This window comes from Poecilia reticulata, chromosome 23, assembly GCF_904066995.2.
Source record: "Poecilia reticulata chromosome 23, P_reticulata-male-v2, whole genome shotgun sequence".
Classification (NCBI taxonomy): domain Eukaryota; kingdom Metazoa; phylum Chordata; class Actinopteri; order Cyprinodontiformes; family Poeciliidae; genus Poecilia; species Poecilia reticulata.
This window is the reverse complement of record NC_088852.1, coordinates 11,954,291-11,977,160: the sequence shown is the minus strand read 5'-3', so window position 1 is coordinate 11,977,160 and position 22,870 is coordinate 11,954,291. Positions and strand designations below refer to the sequence as shown.

General features: G+C 37.7%; 1 long non-coding RNA gene across 3 annotated transcripts in view; it reads right to left on the bottom strand.

Annotated features, from left to right (window-relative positions):
• LOC103459477 (uncharacterized) overlaps positions 1-22,870 on the bottom strand; it is a 190,910-nt gene that overhangs the window by 57,660 nt on the left and 110,380 nt on the right. The window lies entirely within an intron of this gene.

Genomic DNA, 22,870 nt, shown 5'->3' with positions numbered 1-22,870 from the left:
TGTTATCAGCTGGCTGCAGACAGTTCGCAACTGTTTGAATCTAACAGTGGAATGAAAAAAAAACAAACAAAAAAAACCAACATTTTATTCAATGAGCAGTAAAAAAATTACAGCTACATTTTTGAAGTTGATTCAACACTTTAACCAGTTAACTTTAGTTGTTTTAACTGGGAACTCTTGAAATTGCTGAGAGAAGATGTTCTAATCACTTGATGTTATGACTACATCCGAGTTTTGCTATTTCAAGAGGAAATAATTGGGAGGACGGCCTAACTTAATCATTTTCAGGCAGTGCCTTTTTTTAAAATGTAACTTTCATTTCAAAAGGCATTTTCTTTAGTGATGTTGATAAAGTACATCAATTTTTTACCCGTTTGAAAAAAAATAAAATAAAAATCATTGCAATGTTAAAATGATTCTTTTTATAAATTTGCTTTAGAAGAAACGGCACCATCGTTATTGTTTAAGAATATGTGGAAAGAGTAGGTTTATTTGAATTTGCCCCTTTAACAGCTGTACCTTGAATCACAGACTGTTGTGTAGACCAGAAGGATGTCGCTAATTGTTTTCTTTGTAGATTGCCAGATTTGACGTGTGGGCACACATCGCAAATTGAAGATGAACGTCTAACTGTGCGAGGATGGCAGATGTTTCCAAAAATGGCTGGAACTTTCTACGGCATGTTGCAAACAGCCTGAGAGAAGTGGTGTGGCGTAAATGTTTCTGCAACTTTTGTCTCAACACTGCATACCTAAGCAGAAGACACCTTTTCCAGTGTTGAAAGTTTGAAGGTATCTATTTTTATTAACACATTATGGAAAAGCAATGATTAATAATTTGAACCCACAAGCCCTGCAGTGCTAATTGGCAGAGCTGCAATTATCCCGTCACAAAAGGTGTTTAAGCAAAAACAGTGACGATTCTATTAGCTTTCTGAATCTGCACGTACATAACTTTGTGGTACTTGTGAAATCCTTTGCTACAAGGCAGAACATGTGTTAAAGTGAGTGAGACAGAGAGCCTGGTTGCATGTGAGAAAGGTTACAGGAGACAGAGGAGAGGCATAAAAGCACAGCTTGGATCCAACTCTGGCTAATTTCAGATGATCAAGTTGGATAATTAATACTAAAGGAAGTCGTCTCTGTCATGCATGTACGTCCAATTAGCCGAGTGCCGTGCGTCTAACGCGTCACAGTTTTCTGAATGCTGGTAGTCATGTGCTGTCAAATCGGTATCCGTCTAGCTCGACCCATGTAGGAATAAAGAAACGGCCTCCCATAGGAATCCCACGTCTTATGGTTGTTAGGAAACTTGGAAGGGAAACGCTCTCTAAATCTACAGCAGATATGAGTCATAAAAAACCAGTGGGTTAAAGCTACATCTTCTTGTAAAGGAAAGCGGAGACAGACAAAAAGCCAGAGTTGATTTGTGTGTTTAATATCAAGCACCCCGTCAGGTGTGAGACTTTTGGTTCCCAGACCTGCAGGGACAATAAGTGAAAGATGGATACAGCCACAATGACTTGCTGACAATTTTCAGAAAACTGCCAGTGTTATGTAGAAGACTAAAGACTTTTAGCCCCCAGCTTTAGTTTCTATTGTGTTGTAAATATTGGTTTTTCATATGAGAGTTATGACTTACTGCCCTGGGCCTTACTCTGTTGGGGGGAGAATATGACATGACCACTTGAGGGCATAAAGACATCAGTCAGCTGCTCCCTGAATAACTTCTCTATTGCTTATTTGCATGTTTAGATTAGACAATGTTGTCCAAAGTGTGTGTCATTAAGTAAACTAAAGCTTTGTATTTTTTAAGTTCTTGGTTCTTTTAATGCAAATTGCCACATGTTTGCAGTCTGTTTTTAAGTTCAAATATGCAATGATCCACTCATTCACTATCAACGCCTGTGTTTGGGGGCTGCAGGTGCCCGTCTCTAGCAGGAAATACCCAGAAGGGATTGGAGGAGTACTCTCAACCAATCGCATGTACTCACTAATGCCGAAGGCCAATTTAAAGAGACCGGCTACATACCGGGCGTTGTTTCATTCAACGCCTGGAATGAATTGTGCTTTGCATGACTTTGTCATAGTCTGAAGGACTTTATGTCATAGTTCTAGGATATTTGTAATCATTTACTTGGTAAAACTTAAAACTGGAAATATTCTGGACTGTCCAGTATTTTTCTGCTCAGAGTCACATTGGAGCATGAGCTTAAATGCCAGAAAACGAGCCACTTCCTAGCATGGCTGGACAGAACCAACCACACACACACAATTTGAAGTCATAAACCGCCGTTTATAGCTTCAACTGTTGTCGGAAACTGGAATACTTGGAGAAAAAATCTCATATGAATAATAATCTTGCTTTGAGGCAAGCGAGCTAATAACCCGATCCACTGGTGAAGCTTTAAACATAACGAGAGAAGAAGAAAAGCACAGGTTGTTACTTTTTAATCAAGCGGTTTTCACAATATTCCAGATTGCTTGAGACGCTTTCATCCAAGTGGAGCAAACTGCTAATAAAAGGGGGAAATAAAATATTCAATACCTATCAAACTATAATTGTATTCTTGATTACTACTTAAGTTTTTTGTTTTGTCAGATGTTGATGATCTCTGAGAATTTGGAATTTTTTTTTCTTGGGGCATAAAAATGATAAACATTATGGGAAAACAAACTGAATTTATATATTGCACATCAGGTGCCATGTCCAGCAGCACGTCGGCACCCACAGAGCCACAGCCACCTTTTTCAGCTAACACGTGATTGTAAGCAAAAGCTGGGGTGATGATGTCGCAGTATGTCAAAAAAGGTGGAGACAAGGAAAGAGGGAAGAACAAGGAAGAAATGTTGCAAAGCCAGGAAAGAAAAGGAGGTCAGAAGGGACAAAGAAGTGCAGAAAATAGAGAAAGAAATAGAGAAAGAGAGAAGGAAAGAAGAACTGAACAGAACAGAATTAGGGAGGGAGGATACAAGTGAAAAAGGAGGAACAGAGGGAAAGGTGTAGGACACAGAAACTAAAGGAAGGATAAGATAATTAAATTAGCTAAGGAAGGAAGGAATGGGGGGGGGGGCACAAAGAAAGAAGGATGTATCTTAAGACAACGGGACTGAAGTCTACTTTTTTTTTTTTTTTTTTTTTTGTATTCTCAATTTTTATCCAGACCTGGGAAGTGTTGAAATCAAACTTTTCCGGACTGCGTAGGAAGTCTGTTGATCCGTGAAACGGGAGTAGCAGCAGGCTGGGAAACAACTTGTACAGCCAGCATGATCAGGCTCAGGGCTGGCAGAAAGTGGCGGCACTTTATTACTTATCTAAGCAAATGCATAATTGAGCGATTCATTTCATCCACTGGTACCACAGACTGTACACTGAACACAAGCAAGTCACCTCAACTGAAACCCCCAAAACTGCCAGAGAGAGCTGACTGACACTTTACTGGCAGGATTTGGGATGCTTAGTCCTTCTAACGTTTACATGAGCATTTAGTCAGATCATAATTATTACACTAAAAACTGGAAACAAAAACATTGCAGCCGGCTTCCCCAGGGTTGGCTTTTTTTTTATTATTATTGAAAATAAGATCAAAAATCTCCTTTATTCTTAATTAGTCTGCGTTCCACTTGAGTCCACTTATGTAAAAACAGAGTGCTGCAGTTAGATCTGGTTTATTTTGATTTATTAAAACATGGCCTGAAGGCTGTGCAGCCAGCTTGAATATTGATAAGTTGTTTATAGACCCAGGAAACCTATAGAAAAACTCAACACCATGACTTTTAATGCGAGAACTTCTTGAACAAGTTTTAGACAACAAGCAGATTGCATAGATTAACAATCATGAATGGATAAATATTTATAATGAGTATGTAAGAGTTTTGGAGGTTGTTCAAGTAAGAGTATGTGTAGAAGATAATGGTTTATCCAAACTGTACTTCACTAACATTGGTACGGAGGATTTTCTGCACTTTAATTGGTTGGGGAGCTGCAGAAGTAGGAACTTGTTCAAGCAGCCATTCATGCAAGTTTCTGGAAAAGTACAATCCAGGTGTAGTCAAGATACAGTGCAATAAAAACAAAATGGTTCTTGAGATTAACTGTCAGCTAACAAGGCTATATGTACTCCATGGAAAATAGAAACACTGACATACTGAGAAAACCATGACTGACTAATCTATGGTCGCTAATGCTAAAGTTAGCATCAGCTTCCTATAGACACACTTTTACTAAGTCCATTGCACTATTTGGCTGAATGAAGTTCATAATCTGAAATTCCCACATTGGTTCAAGCTTCAACTGGACAATCCTATATTGATTAGAAATTCTCAAAAACACAAACTGAGAATTCTGTCATTCTCATATTTGTGACATCCCCAACCAAACATGAGCATTTAGTGCTTTCTTGACAATACATCCATCCTAGAACTACACTTATGAAAAATGTTCCCTATTCCATCTCCTGTAAAACAATTTGTGATTAGTCGAAAGGCTGATTCTCTTTGAAAAATCCCTCCAAAATTTGAAGTTCTTAATTTTAACCCTAAAAAACATTTCAAAACTCTCGCCTTAAAATCTTGCAGACATACTGCCTCACATCATGAGCTAGATCCATCAGCATAACCCTAGTGAAGGTGAACTGCAGTCAATAGTAGTCAAAGTGGAAACTGAGACTCAAGAATATTATAAATTACAGTGGAGCTCTAAGTAAGCGAGCCAAGGCTGCAGTGTTTAAGTTTGTTTCTTTTAAATCTGATATGACAATTAAACAAAAAAAGTATTTGAAGTTTTGCTGTAATCTTTCAGTATGTCAGGACCACTGCATTGGATATTTGTGTTCATTATGCAAAATGCATACAGCAAAATGGAATAATCAGTGTGTACTTTCCAACAATACTGATGCAAATGACAAAAGATTATTTAAGATTGGTTGTTTAAGCAATATCTTAGTTGTGCCTTCATTTTACACATTTGTGTTTGTTTTCCACTATCAGGTGATGATGAAATATATTTTAACTTGGGTGTTTTACATTAATGTTATCGACTGACCAACTCCATCTTTCATGCAAATAACGATCTAAAAAGAATGAGCAAAAAACACCAAGATAGTGGAATAAATAAATGAAATAAAACTGTTTTATCACAACACACCCCACTTCGGTTTTAGTTCTGTGCAGCTTGCTATTAGCAAAAAAATTTATATATTGTAATGACTGTACCCTCTCAACAGAACTTCAGCTAAAAGGTCCCCAAAAAAGTTATAGAAATACATACATCTCTGGGGGAGAAAAAAAAAAAAAAAGAAACCACTTAAAATTATCAGTTTCTCTTATTTTGCCGTTTTAGATATGTTTGAGTAAAATTTACATTGTTTATTCTATGAACTACTGACTACATGTCTGAAATTCCAAGCTAAATTTTTTTATTTGCAGAAAATGCTTTGGTTTCAGACCGCAGATAATGCAAAGAAAACAAGTTCATATTTCTTTTGGAACAATAATACAAATGTTTTAACTCAGGAAGAGTTCAGAAATCAATATTTGGTGGAAAAACCAGGTGGTTTTCAATGACGTTCAGTGCAGTGGTCTCTAATTTTTTTCCCAGAGCTCTATATAAAATCCCAGTCATACCAGTTTGAATATAGATCACCTCAATATTACGGAATTATGAACAGAAGGGCTTTAATTTCCACTGTGTTTTCTGCATCATTAACAGTGGCTTTGATTAATGGCTCACATCCTCCCAAAGCTCCACCTGTGAGATCCTCTCTGAAGATGATCACTCGTCTGGCTGCAGATGCCTCAGATGACGCAAAAAAAAAAAAGGGAAAAGAAAAAAACCATAAAAGAGAGAGAGAGAGAAAAAGACACAGGGGCTTAATTGTCACTCGCACCTGTATTAAAGATACCAGTGGTAAACTTTGTGTAAATATTGTGACTTTCTAATCAGTAGTTTGGTGTGCTTGCTGAACAGAGACACACAGTAGGCGTGGGGGGAAAAAAAGCAAAAAGCCTTGCTTCAATTCTCCTGTTTTCTGCCGACCTCTTTGCATTTTGTAACCTACCCGTGTAATCCATCATGGAGACATTAATTATGTACTAAGCTCTTTGAGGACAAAGCCTCTAATGAAGGCCCTGTCAACATGGGCCTCTACGGAAAAACAGTGCAGTCAGGAAAAGTAGGAGGGATCCGAGTGCTGAACCCCCTACTTGGATCTCTTCTTGGGGAGGAATCCGAAAACAAATCAGCGCTATTTTTCAGCACCTGCTTCATGATAATCATTTCCCAGTGCACACTTGGAAGTCCAAGCTAATAGGACACACACAGCCCACTGGGGGGAAGCTAACTGAGCCACACTTGTAGATTTCATTTAATGTCAAAAACAAGTGAAATTTAACATTTCTGTTTAATTGAATACTGTGTTCACAGTGGATATTTGTTGAAACCATCAGTAAGCATGAACAGGTCATGTTTACAACAACACACTTTAGTGTAGAGGTCTTACACTTCTGGAGGTAGGTCATGTAAAATCGTAGAGTGGGGTCAGAGGTAGTTGTGGTGAAGGTCTCCAGAGGTCATCACCCTTCTGCAGAATCAATAGCTACAGACTTCTAAGCTTCTTGTGGGTTTCATATTAGGTCAACAGTAGCACACAGAGAGCTTCATGAAATGGATTTTCATGGCTGAGTAGCTACATCCAAAGCTCCTATCACCAATGCAACGCAACACGCCAGGAGCAGCAGTGTAAAGCATCCCAACACTGGACTCTGCAGCAGCGGAGACATGTTGATACAACTCTTTCTGGCAATCCAATGGACAACTGCAGGTTTGACAGTTGCCATTAGAAAAACAATTTTCTCAGTGGTTTGTCAGGTGTAAAGTTTGGTGCAGACACATTTTGGATCATTTCAAGCTCCCAACTTTGTGGGAAAAGGTTTAGTATTTGGGTTAAGAGTGGAAACAGCTAGCCATGATTTTCTGTAATCACTATGACTTAAAAAAAATATATATATATTATAAAGACTCTTCCGTAAATACTTGCCGTGCAACAATGACATATTCAACCAGGTGGAATAAGAATAAGCAGGAGAGATCACTCAAACAAAGCTGAACCCTTTTCCTACAACGATGACAGAATGTAGTTGAAATAAAGAGTCTTAACCTCATTCGCAGTCTTCAACAACTATAGAAAATAACAATCTTTTATTATAGCTGAACATGGTGGCAGCACCTGCTTTAAATGATACATCAGCATCATGGGAAGTATCAAGTTCACATTGCTTTACTTCCACAAGCTCAAAAGTCTTATGGATTGTGAAAAGGTCGTATTACTGTTAATTCTCCAAAGCATGATGTTTAATTTACGTTTACCATGTAGAACAAATTGTGAAAATAGAAAAAAAACAAACAAAAAAAAAACCTGTCAACACTCTACTGTAAGGGTTAGTTGTATCTACTTTACTCAAAATAAATTGGGATGCATAACAGCGATGAGTACTGTTGGTTGGCCATGCTGTAATGATTCCATTTGCAGCCATCTCCTGTGAAGTTGCTTGTATCTACAGCTCTCGTGGGATCCATAATAATGTGTCCCAGACAGACATGACAAGCGAGCCAGACACAGATTCTCCCTGCCAGCCAGCCAGACTGAGGACAGAAGTGTGTAGGCGGTGTGATCGAGGAAAGGCAGAGCCAGGACAGGGCGACAGGTCTGCTCTCTGCTTCAGCTGGACACAGCAGCGGCCTGAGCTCTCACCATCAGAGGCACGGACTGGACGGCTCAAGGTGTAAAATCGGAGCCAGAGCTGAGCCTGATCGGGCTTTTGTTTCATGGCTAATTACCGCCGAGTCCTGGCTCCCATCCACTCCTCCACATCGCCCTCCTCCTTTTGCTCTCTATCTTTCCTCCATCACCCCACTGCACTGCTTTATCTCGCCGTTCGCTCCTCGAAAAGGTATTACTAATGACAGAAGAAGGTTACTCAATTTATCTTTTGCACACACCATCCAAAGCTTGCTCTCCCCGTGTCCCTGCAGAGCACATATTGCCAAAGGGAGAAAAGAGCAATAACTGGGGATTTGATCCTGACCTGACTTTCTGACTTTGGTTCAGGCTGCTAAAAATTTAATGAACAATAAAATGTGAGGGATTTATTTTTTATTTTTGTGCAGCCACAACATTCGGCGATGTCATGTAAAAGCATGTGGCTTTTATATGACGTTTCCTGTCCAACTCGACGCATCTGAAACACAACGAACCAACGAATCTTTTCTGCACAAAAATCAGAGTTTTACTAAATGGTTGAAAAAAGTATGCCAACACTTGAAAATAACTTCACCCCCAACGTTACTTTGATGGGATTTTAGTGACTCCTATAAACTGCCAACAATAAAAGACAATCTTCAAACATTTACTATTTACCATTTAATCTTCAGCAACTTCATCTCTTACCCGTCTGGTGTGTTCCTCGGTTCCATAATGCCGTTTGTTCACCTAAGTTCTTCAAAACCCTTCAATTACACAGTGACTAATTAGGTCTGTACTTGTAGAGCATTTTATCAAGTCCAGAGGACTCCAAAGCAGTTCATACTACATTGAAAATAGTAAAAAAATATTTTTGAAGAATAGAAGAGCTTGCGTAAGTTATCACTGCGACTTTGTCGTTCGTAAAATTCCAGACAATTTGAAATATAAAGGCCCAAAACTGAAATTGCTGCATTTATAGACGCACAGTGTTTCATGACTCTATACGAAATGTTCCGACATCCCATCTATATTATGTACATATGTGGGTGGGAACGAGGCTTTTGAGTGGGTCTACTGGAGGGTAAGCTATGATGTATGATGCGAGTCGAGAATGACCTTCAAGTCTTTAAAGCCGTTATCTCAAGATCATGGGTTAATTATATCACGATCTCCAGATAAAACTTGTTTTGTTCTGATAATGAATTCATTCAGGCTGTTATCTCAGGATACCAAAGGTCATATTCTCTTGAAAAATAGAAAGAAAACAAAAAAAAAAAAAAAGAAAAAATGATTTTGCAGTAGTGAGTCAACAAAAGGTTTCCTCCTTGTAGCGATCAGACCAGCTGTAAACGGCACTTTATTAACATCAAGTGGTTGCAGCTGGAACAGCGACACGAAGGCTTAACGTTTTAATAGGAGCAGTCACTGGTGTGCCGCACTGTACAATGCTATAAAAACCATTTCCTTCTGTATAAAGTTCTGTTTTTCCTTTTCTTGCCAAACTGAGATGTTGTAGATCTGAAGAAACGAAGATTCTTGCATTCGTAGTTTAGTTTTAGACTAGACATTTGCTCACTACCACAAAGTTCATCTTTTGTCTCACCAGTCCACAGAATATTTCCCTAAGTCCAATGAGATTACAAAGATGTTTTCAGCAGGACGTGAGCTGGGTCTTCACCTCGCAATCCTTCAATAGATGCCGATTTCCAGCCCTTCTCCTTCTTATTCTTGATGAATCATGAACCCTTACTTTTAGTTTTGTGATCTAAAATGTTCAGGTGCGTCAGAAAAAATTAAAAAAATTAATAAATCTAACATATTCCGTTACTGGAGAGTCAGTTTAGCTATCCTTGAGTATAAAATGGTCTCTACATTTGCTTTCATATGTTTTGATCAATTTATTTGGAAATACACATATTTAGATAATTTTTTTATAAATTTAAATGTACTGGAAAATGTTAACATTAATCAGCAGAAGAGTTTTATTTTTTAATGCTTCCGTTTCATTTTTGAGCGTTTAACCTTTCTGGACAGGCTATTTAATAAAATAAAGTTAGTCAAGAATCTATTTTTCTTCTACATTTTTCCTCCATCCGAGTTGCTGGCAGATATGGCAGCGAAGTGGGATTTTGTACACAGTTTTGACTGCAGACATGATCCTATGAGCCAAATTTATTTATGAGTTCCCAGTAATTATTCTCCAAAGAAGAAACAAACAGCAGAGTGGGAAAACAAAAAAAAAAATAACCATGTAATCACACCAAAGAATTAAGGTTGCCCCTCAGCTTGTCATTTCAAGATAAAACCTCAAAAGAAATTGTTCTTGACTTTGTTGTTAATCTTACAAATTGTATTGTCTTAACTTGGTTTATTTTGGTATTGCAATCTAATTAAACAGCAATAAAAAGTACAGTCTAGTGTGAGACATGAAATCTAAACTTCTGACTGAGGTACAACCTCTGCTTCACACCTAGCAGCATGAATAAAACTGAACTTTCTAAACTGTTAATGAGAAAAAAATTAAGTGTAGAAGGAAAATATTTCTCTGGGTTTTAAAGCAAAGGATAAGTGGGAACTAATTATATTGCATTTCCAAATTATTTAACACCTCATTAACCTAATTTACTACTTTGATTCCAATACATGGTAGCTGTGCCATTTCAACATAATTGTACGGCGGTTTTATCCTTTGATGTGTTTCATGCCTGGGTCTAACTGAACTAGGATGTAGTTTGGTTCTCAACTTAGCAAAGTCCAACATCTACACCCCAACTAGTATGGAATGGGTGAAAGAACACTGAACATTCCAATGGTACAGCTAAAAAAAAAAAGATTAAGAGTTCAACATGTTGACCCACCGTACAGACAAGCCAATTGTACAAGAGATGTTTTATGAAAGTCACCATCATATGTGTCCTTGGATATTCTGCAAGCTGTACCAGTAATGCTATAGGAAGAACAAAAAGGTCATTGAACATTTGAGAAGCCATGCCAGCATATAAAAAAACATCCGAAGTGCCAGAACAGTAAATGTTGCCAGAACTTTGACGCCAATTGTTGTGAGTATTTAGCATTTATTTTGTTGTTATTCACTTAAAGGCATTTATTTTGCCTAAGGTTGGGTCAAAACAAGTTCACACACTTGTCAATGTGAATTTTCTACGATTTTTATGCAACAACAGATTCCTTTCAGTTTTGGACGGAATAAAACTTTTGGCTTGGCTAATGCCTCCAAGGCATAGTTTCAGTTCTAATGAAACCGTGTTTTAAAATAGAGTGTTAGTTATTTCACCCTTTACTAGGGGAGGCTATGAGAAGTTTGCATTGGTCAAAACCATTGATCACTTTCCTCCTGAGAGCTTTTTTTTCTCAAGTGAGTATACTACTACCCTTTCTACTGTAGCAAAACTTTATAAGGTATAGAAAGCTTTTACTCTTCTCCTTATATTGTTTCAGCTAAGCTAACCCTTTCTTTATGTTCATATTTCAAACAAGGACATAAGAGCGCTATCAATCTGTCACCATGGCTGGTGCAATATACGCCAGTGAGGAAGGGATAGGAAGACATTCAGATAATGTTTCCTCCATAATAAAAAGGCATATCAGATTGCTGTCAGTCGGGAAAATTACAAAGTAAAGATCGTTAACAGAGAACAGTCTGACAGAAAAGGGGCCATAAAGAAGACGGGAAGAGCAAGGAGAAAGTGTCTGACACGTTTATGCTTAACAAATGAGTCACTGGACGCCCACAGCTGTTAACAACTAAATCCTGATTAAACAGTTATTAATCAGCCGAGGCCAAAGGAGTCATCCCGCCATTAATCAGGTTTTATCTACTCTCCATTTATACCAAAAATACATACCGCTGTGTGAAAAGGGGAGACAAAAAGCGCCTTGAAGTTTAATTGCGTCTTTAAATGAGACCGGCTCGCGATCTTTAGTTTTGCATTGTGAGAAATGTATAAACACGGCCGTACAATGGCATCAGGTAGGTCAGCCGAGAGAGATTAATGGGTTCACCTCCTCTGCTCTGTTGTCTTCACGCAGTCCATCATCCATGGTTTATCCAGCTTAGTGGCAGTTTTTACATAAATCGTTCCAATGGGCGAAGACCCTCCTCTGCCCCGGCTTTTGTTTTCAGAAATCGAGCAAACTTTGATTTGAACATCCTGTTTTCTATATTCTAGTCCAGATTTGACTCCTCTAAATATTGCTTATTTTATGCGTGACTCAGTCTAAGGAGGTTCTGACGCAAAACACCCCACATAAATTTTTTTATTTGTGTTTCTTACAAATATGAGGGTCTCACAAGCCACATTCTTTCTGAACCTACTTTGCAAGAACTAAGATTCTTGCAAAGTAGTTGCTACTTTAATATGCCATATTTCTCCCCTAGTATCGAGAAACTGCTCTAAGTAGTTCAATTCCTTGGAATTGTTCATAATGTTTCTGGCTGTCAGATGCAATAACAGATGTATTTGTGTGATGATGTATTGGACACGTGTTATACTTTAACTTGACACACAACAAAAAATGCAGCGGCGCCGAACCCCGAGTTTGTAAGCTTGGCAACCAATTTTTGTAGTTATACATCAGTTTCAGTGTTCAGCAGTTTGTCCACAGTATCAACACTACAAAAGGTGATTCCTACTTCCACTGACTAGTTATGCAAATGAAAAAAAATTTGTTCAAGAAGGCAAATACTTTTTCTAAATGTTGCCTTCTTGAAAGTACAGTCTTGGGCAGAGATGCATGTTGCTGATGTCAGAGGCTCGTTTCCAATTGGACACCTCTGGACCAAAAAAATCACTAAGTAAAATCGTTGCATGTTCATGTTCTCTGTGGTGACTCTTTCTCCGTCTCTGCACTGAGGACAGCCGTCGTATTTAGACGCACTTCCTGCGCTGACCTTCCTGGTATTAATCCCATTTAGTTTTCCTCTGTTCCCTTTTAAAAGTGCAAACGGGCTGCACACTACGTCTGTGGTGTGGGGGAAAGTCAATAAAAATACAGTGGATAGATTTATAGCAATAAGGCCTATCCAGCTGAGAGCATTTATTGAATTGTTTGGTAGTGGTGATGTCACCAAAGGAAAAAAAAATGGAGACCATAGCATAAATATTGAGTGCAGACTATGGTTTTTGCAAAGGTTTTGAATTTTGATGATGAAATCTGACTGTGCTGGTGGGGATCCAACCATTAAAAATTATCACAATTAAAATAAACGTATGGAAATTAAAAGCAAACGGCAGGCTAAAAGTCCCTTAAGAGGTAGCATTTATTTTTTGATTTCTGTGGCACTTTGACATAATTGCAAGTCATAAATCTATGATCTGTTCACGTATGCATAAAAACCCAAAGTGGTGCTTGACATTTGTGCATGCTCCACCCCCCCTGTGGTTTGGAAGGGAAGTGTGGACAAGAAAGGGGGTGGGAAATAAAATCTCACTACGGCTTTCTGGAAAGTGGAAAAACAAAAAGGAAAGACTGGGTCAAGCTTCAGAAATGTACAGAATATTACAGGTTACGGAGTATGAATGTATGAAAGTGAAGTAGCATTCACTTTGAGGTACTAGTACTGATTAAGATGAGATCAGGTAGGTTTTTTTTTCATGAGTTGCTTGAGCTTTGTGGAACAATTTATTTTTTATTTTCCATCCTGAAAAGAAATTAGAAGCTACCATATGCAAGAAAGTAAAATAGATTTCACAAAGAATGTATCCATCTTCCTATATATTTATTACTTCAACTTTGCATCTTGTCTGTTTATTTTTCCTCTTTCTTATAATGTCCACATAAAAGAAATTGGAAGTCTGTGAACCTAACATGATAAAATGTGAAAAGGTTCACATTGACAAGGCCTTGTTTCAACTGTGTCTGTGTTTCTGAAGAGTGTGTAGGAAGCAGGATGATTTCGGCGAAACAGCCCCAACAGCTGGAAGTGGCAAAACGGCAGCAGCAACATCTGTCCTCACTGCTGTGCCCTTGAGTGAGCAGAAGATTTGCAAACCCTCCACCATAAGTGTTCCTCTGATAAGCTCAAATTTGGAATGTGATTTCAGTGAGAATGATGCGCATAATTGCTAATTGCTACAGTTACGTTTGTGCACAAAAAAAAAAGAATAAATAAAAAATCTTCTGAATTGTAGTCTTGGAGATTTTTCCGGCAAAGGAATTGAACACCAAGTTTGAGGGAAGTAAAGAACAATTAGATACATGTAGTCACAGCTTTTACATAAAACGCCACAACGCCATCAGCACTATAAACAAGATTGTAAAAAAACATAACATGTGAAAAGATTTCATATCAATAATAAGATCTTTAAAATCATATCTTCAGTGTCAGAAGTTTGTAGCAGATCTTTCAATCTAGTACATTAGTATTGACGTTTTCTTCTCTGTCAGTTTATCACTGTACACATTTCTCTCCAATACAACTTTAAGTCATTTTTAAAAGTATAATATGAATCGCTAATAACTGTTATATCATTTTGAATTGTACCATATTTCTATTAGATTTCATGGATCATTTAGAAAAGATCACAACCCCTTCATATATTGCCTCTCAGCAAAACTGTATTTATCCTTGTTCAAACCCATTAAAATGCTTATATTTTATACTTTACTGTTCATTTACATTTGTTTTGTTGTAATAAAACAAACCTGTAACAGATGTGAGACGTTAGATTTAACTGAGACAAATGAGTTCCTGATTAATGCAGCTTTGCAGCTTTTACTTGCAGTGTTCCATAAAATAATTTGTAGGACCAGACAGTATTCCTCCCTCCACGTTGAGAAAGAATCTACTTCTTGCATGAAAGTGTGGCATTTAAGCACGGGGAGAGTTACTAAGCAGAAGGGGGTAAAAATGGAATTCAAATATAGCTGAAGAGTTTCTAGCATGCTAAGCAGACAAACCTGATAGTAAAAAAAAAAAGTAAATACAGATTAATTCAAGGATATGCAAAAATAGAAACCTAGATAGAATTGAGACAATCGGTGCAATGACTCGTGCAAAAGCATTACCCTGCCACAAAAAAAAAACGGTGTGAGAGCCGAAAAAAAGCACAAGACAGAACTATGACCCTCTAATTAAAAGTAGCGTAACACAAACTGATCCTCACACTCCAACACACTGATGCACACTATTAGTCACTGCTGTCAGAACATGAATATAAAAACCAGCAGGAGCAAAAATAACTCTGAGGAAAGCAACCATTCAGTATTTCTATCCTCTTTCATGCTCGCTCTCAATTTGCATAAATATGAAGAGTTTAAAATGCCAGGGTGAAAGAGAACTACCTGATGAGCTTATGCGGGTTAGCATCTTGTCAGCTAAATTGATTAACCTGTCAGCGAACATATGCCACCAGATGATGATGTGCACGGGAGACGAGCTGTATCTGGAAGTTAGCCGAACGCGTTCGGTTTATGGAAATATTTGGAAGCTCTCTGCTCGGGACAATAAAGGACAGAACCTGTTGCTGACTTTACAGAACTTGCTCAAGGGCCGCTTAGGAAGAGTTTGGGATTGTGACCCTTTTCAGATTCAGCCTGTTCTAATAGGAGATGGTTTCTATTTGAAGTTAGCGCTAATACCAGCGGTGGTAAACCCTTGTACTATCTCAATACTTCCTGAAAGTTGGCTTAAGAGCTGTGTTAAGGACCCCAGTCTCTGATAAACGAAATAATGATACAATGTGCATCTGACCCAATACATCCTTGCTAACAAGTAGCACGATAGAAATGTGCTGTTAGAATCATAATTATTCATACACCTTGCAAATTTGGATTTTGGTAACAATGGTTTATTTACATGAATAGTGCATGTATGTTCGGATCGGTATTGTGGAATTCATAGTAAGGTGTTGTGTACCGACTGGCTACATTGCTTTAGCTATGATGTCACGCTTTTGTTTGAATTTGTTTCACTTAATTAAAACTTGTAGTCCTCAAATATCTTCACATTTTAGGGTTTTTCCTACTTCCTGTGAAACTTGCTGACTCATCAAATTACACAAAATGTTTTGAAACTACAAATCTCCCCGTGGTTAAACCAAGCGCAGTCCTGGTTTAAATTAAACACGACTATCAGAAGATTCTCACACAAATGAAAATATTTGTGTTTTATTATGGAATGCATCTTAAGGTAACGCTTTATTTGAAAGGGTGTGCATAAGACTGATATGACACTGTCATAAACATGACATAACACCTGTCATGAACATGAAGGAGTCTTTATGAATATTTATGGCAGTTGTCATGAAGTGTCGTTCGGTAAATAATGACAATTTTAATGCAAAGTTGCTCTAAAAGTTGCATTAAAAGTCCATTAAAAATGCCAACTTTGCATGATTTTGTAAATTATAATTTAATGCAAAGTTGGCATTTTTAATGGACTTTCAATGCAACTTTTAGAGCAACTTTGCATTAAAAGTGTCATTTACTGAATGACACTTCATGGCAACAGTCATAAGCATTCATAAATAAGTCTATTTTTATGACAGATGTTATGTCATGTTTCTGACAGTGTCATGTCAGTCTTATGCACACCCCTTCAAATAAAGTGTTACCCATCTTATTTTTAGGCAAGAGTTTTAAATATATTTCCATAATCAATGTTATAATCAATGTTATTTAATGTAACATTTATCACTTTTAAACAAATATAGCTCTACAAAAATCTTCCATTTCATATTTTGTCCTTTACATCTGCCGCTGAATTTTCTCCTTTTACAAGTATAAAGATTACTTTGATCAAGCATTCTTTATCATCATAAAAAAAACACACACTCTGGTTTTTAAGCAGCAAAATCCCCCAAGATTAACTGGAACTTTAACCAAGTTCCTCAGAAATGCCAGCAGGAGCCCGCTCGACTTTTTGATGTGGATCACAGGGTCAAGGCAACAGTCAGCCTGCCGGCAAGCGGCGCTTCCACTGTGGACTCGCAGTTTTTACAGCCCGACAGTACTGTGTTCACTGCCATGACAGATAGCTGTGCTACAGAGAGAATCAAATCGAACCTGTTGACATGGATGAAGGGTTGTACCTTCTGCAAGACTGAGTGTAACACTAAAAAAAAAAAAAAGTTTCACACAGGAGCTCTCCAACCGCCTGCCATGCGCTCAGCATCGATGGCTTGATGTGTAAGATATTGTTGGACTGGGTAAACAACAGAGCTGTGAAGCCACAAAAAAATAAAAAAAATAAAAAAGAACATCAAGAGCAAGTGTTTTTATAGAGTCTGGACATCAAAGTCAGTGCATTGAAGGCTTCTGTGACAAAGTGAGAGCATGCAGTGTATGGATGTTGTTGGTGGTGGGGGGTTAGCAACCACAAGCAAGACGCAGTGGAGGGAAAAATGTGGCCAGACAAGCGGAGAAAAACCAGAGAGAAGACGGCCCGTAAAGAAAGAGCTGTTTTGCCTGGCTTCACGTCACCCGTTCGCCGCCCGTTTTTCGTTTGATCTCATGAGGAAGATCACCTGGGAGGAGATAACCGCGTAACAGAGCTCAGCGGGACTCCTTGCTCTCGTGCAACCCCAACGCATCCTCCGCTTTCATCGGCTGAGAGCAAGGAGGAGGGCTGGAACGAAGAGGTGCAGGGGGGGGTTGGGAAGTGAACAAAAAAAGCAAAGTATGATTTATGAACACTTCTTTTGCTTTTCATCCATGCCCGCATCCCTGTTGGAGTAAACAATGCTGACTCCTTTGAAGGTCTGTACTTTTCCTTTTTGCTCATCTCGCACACCAAACCACAGCGGGATAGCCCTCCTCTGTCTCTGCCTCATCCAGTCTCCCTCTTTTCTTTTTAGCCCTGGGATTCATTTGTGCTGACTTCTTAAAAGGCTTTCTGAGTGTCACTTGGACAGAGTGGATGGGCCTAATCGCATTTAACAAAGTGAAGGCAGATCTGCACAGGCGTAAATGGATTGAATGCTTTTTGTCCCGCATTATTTAATCTTTCTAATAAGGCCTCTCTGTCATTTTGTGATATTCTGCCATTTTGTGCGCTTTCAACATTTTCTCCTATTTTGTCTAGCTTGGTACACGTTTCATTGACTGAAACTGTCACTACGGGTCCCACACACACACTCGCAAAAAGCATGGATTGTGCTTTGAACATTTAAAAAATATAATACGTGAAGGAAAAAAAAGAAAATTAAAAACATTTCACATTACTTATCCTGTTGTATTTTTTTGTTCCAATTTAAATTTGAAATGTTCAGCTAAGCATCCTGAAGTAAAACTGGCTGAAACAAGTTAATGGTATGTTAATATGACAAGATGATAAATATATCTCTGGAGAATCCCAAGATCTGACCTTTTGCAGACATTTCACACTCAGACCCAATTCATGTGCAGAAGATCTTCAACATTACAATTAGCTAAAATAATCTTTTAGTCCACAGATTGTGTCAGAACATGCATCATTTATGATCAGAAACGGTTTATCTTGACTTTTTCTTAAAATATATATATATATATATATATATATATATAAATACCCTTTAGTATTTATCTTTTTCTGCTAGTTTAGAGCTCTAAGCTTTTTAAAGTGACCCATAATTAGTTCATTATCAGTTACAAATTTCAGAGTTTTTACACTGAATGATAATTTTTTTTAGGTTGAAGATCTTAATTTGACTTCTGCTCAGCAGAAAGATATTTCTATCAAGTGTGTGGGAATAGTTATTCTGAAATGTAATCAATACGGTTTGAAAAAAAAAATATTTTTCCTAACAGCTGTCAAACATTGAAGAGCTCCTTATATTAAAAATGAATAAAGCATCTCAAATTGGCTCTGAATTTTCTTCAATTTGTTGTAAATCAATGTTTTTGTTCTTTAAAACCACCACCACCACCAACCGGTGTTTTCATTTACCCTTTAACTTTATCCTTTACACTCATGAGTTTCCACAACAGCTTAATATGCTCAGTTGGTATTAGTTGGACTGACGACTCCTGTAGTCTGTGATCTCTCAGCAGACGCAGTTAAGAGTGTGATCCTTTCAGCCGTCAAACCAAAAATCTGCTGCAACCCGTCTGTTAGTGTGTGAACTACAAGTCTTTTCGAAAATATGCAAAGATAATGAAAATTGTGCAGTGTTTCCCTAGCTTACGCACCAGAAGCGACCTGAAAATTAAACCGTTTAAAAATTTCAGTGTTGAAAAGTCTGGAATTTTGACATTTTAAAGTCCGATTACAAATAAAACACATTTGAAGTTGATCTAGAGCATTGTGCGACAGCTGCACAGCTAGTTTTATGCTGAAACGGTGTATTCGCATTTTCTCCTTAAGGGTCTCAATTTCAACTTTTAGAAGGGAAAAAAAAATCATTGTATAAATGTTTAGTTTACTTTTTGCAGAGCTGAAGATACCCACTCCAGATGGGTCTCTTTAGTGAGTCTCACAATGGAAATCAATGTTCTGGATGCCTATTAGCTGTCTGTGAAGTTTGAATCATTTCATCTAATTCAACTCAACAAGAAGATCGTTGCTAGATTACTTAAAAGGTTTGCTAATAACTTGCTCCAGTGGGTCAAATGAACTGTTTTTCACATGTTTGCACAATAATAAAATGTTGCTAAAATGGACCATTTAGTGACATTCTTGCTCTGTTGTCCTAAGATTAACTTCAATTTTTGTTGTAATGCTCTACCATCAATTTTACCCAACTATGCTTCAGTCCATACTCTTAAGGCTGATTAATAAGGACTGATAACTACACTCATAATTTAAAAATAGAAATGTATTGTACTCCTAAGTTTTAAAAAAGGCTGCAAAAAGCACACGATTTAAAAATGAAAAAAATAAATAAATAAAACAAAACAATAAATTAGCATCTCTGCCTTGTTGTGCTTTGCTTGGTGCCTGAAAAAATATTACACAGATTACAGAAACTGTTACTGCATTGGAAATATTTACTTATTTTAAAAAGGGCAGGCAGGTGTTTTTGCATTTCAAACAGTAGTTGTTTGCTGTGGTAATTCCCAATTTACTCCTCGTTTCAGCTTGTATCTCTAAACAGCAGTTGAATTTATTGTAACACAAGTCCAAATATAAGGAGCTGGACAGCAAGATTTTGAAAGCTGATTTTTTTTTTATTTCTTTTTTTTTTTTTTTTTTTTTTTTTAAACAGAGCTCTCTTCTGCTACTATAATAAAAAAGAAGACACAATATGTGTTTGCATTCTTGGCAATTAGTCTAGCTTAATCCCAGGATGGATTGGAGCCCAACAGGTCTGCCCCCGAATCATCAACCTGGTTTGGAAGCAAGTAGCTCTTGAACTTCGGATGTGACTAATAAAGACTCGGTGTCAAGTTGGCAGAAGCAGCTCAAACCACTTAGATTGTTTATGTAGCAGGACTTTGCGTACTGTACTGATGACAGACTCACAGTAAAGATCTTAACATTTAAGCACTAAGGATATTGTGACTGGATAGCCGTTAGCCACTAATGAAGTTACAGGTGGGATCCAGTTCACAAATCCCTGTTGGCGTAAAACGAAAGGGTTTTTCCACAGTTTGTTGTGAGTTTAGATTACTTTTGAGTGAACAAAACCGGGTAGAGGTTTTGGTAAGAAAATCAGACTTTGAGATTCACAAAGGTTTTTTTTTTTTCCCTCTATAGGTTTTCTTTTTTTCTATTCCTTATTTATTTTCAGGAGTAGATTCATAAGATGGATGCAGCCATCTGGATTCAGCTGCTGCTGTGGCTTTTTCCAAATTTCCAACAACCGCACTCCTACATTATGAGTGCGGTTTGTAGTTTGAAGTGGAAGTATGTTTTCTCCCCACACCTGTGTTTCTTCTTGATTTGGCTTATGGGTTTCAGCTCAATGATCCAGAGCCCCACTCCCTCATCCTACCTAAGCTCCCTTTAACTGCTCCTCCTGTGTGACCTTTCAGAAGTGTTCCTTGGCAGTCTCCATTATGTGCCTTGTGAAGGTGATAATGACTATCATCACGAGTGTGAGGAGGCAGAGGCAGATGGCAGGTACGTATTATAAAATAACGCAAAGTAGCAATGAGAGGAACAACCACGGTCTAAACAGCACAAAGTCTGGTAACGGCATGATTGCCGGTCAAATATACTCACAATATGTTGGGCTTTTAAACCTTTCAAGGGCTGGGTTGTGTTATGTCAGATATTAATCAGATTTTCCTATTTAACTCAGTGTGACAGAAAATATTTAAACTTAATATTCACAAATTCCCATTTTGGGTGCCTTCATTCAACTTATTCATACAACATGTCAGAAGATCTCTGGAAATTCAATGCACACGTGAATTTGGACCCTATTGTAAATTTGACTTTTAGTGAATGTTTTATGCAGATTAAATAAAATGTAAATGAAGCTTGATACCATCAACAGTAAAATTAGTCTAATAATGGACTCATCTCATCCAACCAGTTATTCATCGAATGTTGATGTTTTATTTTAGTCAAACATATTAGCTATTTTTGGGGGAACAAATCCTACCTATACGTGATTAAAATTTAATGTTGATTCAGTCAATAGTTATTCACAGTCTTGTGCCGTATCTAGAAGAGAACAGTAAGTCTGACACGTTGAAATGTAAAACTTGCTCAATAAAAGTCTGTAAAACAAACTTAAAGCAAGCTGTTGCAATTAGGATTTGGTAAAAAATGTTGTCACGTTTTGTGTCGAGGTGTTTTTGTATCTCAGCCACATGCCAACAAACTGATGTCTTTACATCAGGTGAGTTACAACTGAATATGAATACTGAATATGAACTTAAGCAACACGATTCTTGGTTGGAATTTTTAAAAAATACATCTATTATTCTTTTGTCTATGGACCAAAACAGACTAATTGTTTTACTACCATTAACTCAAAATGCTAAAATTAACATTAGGTGTTTCCAGCACTTAAGTCAAGATTGAGTGCTTAATTGAGTGAAAATGTATTACAGTTCAACTATATCTGTTTAGCAGATTAGAAAAAGGTCTTTTAACTCCATCGTTTGATATCTCCAGAAATAAAATGGATGAAAATTATTAGTTTTTTTAAATCAGTGTGCTCTTTTCTTTCTTCCACGGGAGCGGCCCTGCAAAGCTCATGTGACTGGCAGTCTTCAGAGTAAAACGCAGAATTACCTTTAGCTCAACCTCGAATCAATACCCGTCTCTGAAACACAATCTCCCCACAAAAAGCAATTAAGCAGCGACAAATCAAAGAGTGTACATTCTGTGATCCACCTCGCCACTGAAGCCCACAGCGAGGGGTCAGACACTCAACGGCATGAAAGATTAAATGTATCAATAATACATCCCGGCTGAATGATTCAGTGAGGGCACCTAAATGAGGCATCAGTGACTTGTCACATTGGGGAACAGGTGTGCTGCCATCCAGGCTCCTGTAGCTGCAGCGTAGGGGGGTGGGACGGGATATTTGGCATGTCAAATGAACAGGTGTTGTGTATAATTCATCCTGCTTCCATATTTCATGTACAGGAGCTGGCGAGTGGGGTTGAAATTCTGCTGGGAAGACTTTTTTTCCCCCTCTCTTTTCTCCCCAACATCCTGCCTTTAGTGTGAACATATTCAGAAAGTGAAGCCAGATTTTCAGAAATATGGGATTTTTTTTTTAAGGGAATATTTTCATGAATAATTTTCAGTACTTCATCAAGTTAGTTCACAATTTATTAATTATCAGGATGGATTATGCAGGGATTTGAATATTCCAAACTATAATTTGCTTTTAAAATAAAAAGATACTCTTCTTAATCAGCTCCTTCTCATCGGAAAACTCCAAATGTCAAAAAAAAAAAGAAAAGATAAACCTAAAGTAGAATACTAGATCACTTCTTCGAGATGAGCTAATACTTGTGCCTACTTTCCAATCCGGCGTTTGAACTTCCTCCTGATACTATTCCAAATTCAAAATGTGAAACTTTCACTGGCAACGACTATTGTACAATAAAACTGGAACTGAGAGAGACAAAAACCTTGTCATGTTTAAATGATTGTGGATTCCATTACAAATTCAATTCAACAGCACCACTTCGGGGAATAAGTACTAAATTCTCCTTCATTCCACATAATGGCCGACGTCTCATTTAACAGAAATAGTGACGCTCGTTGATCTGTCACTCAGACGC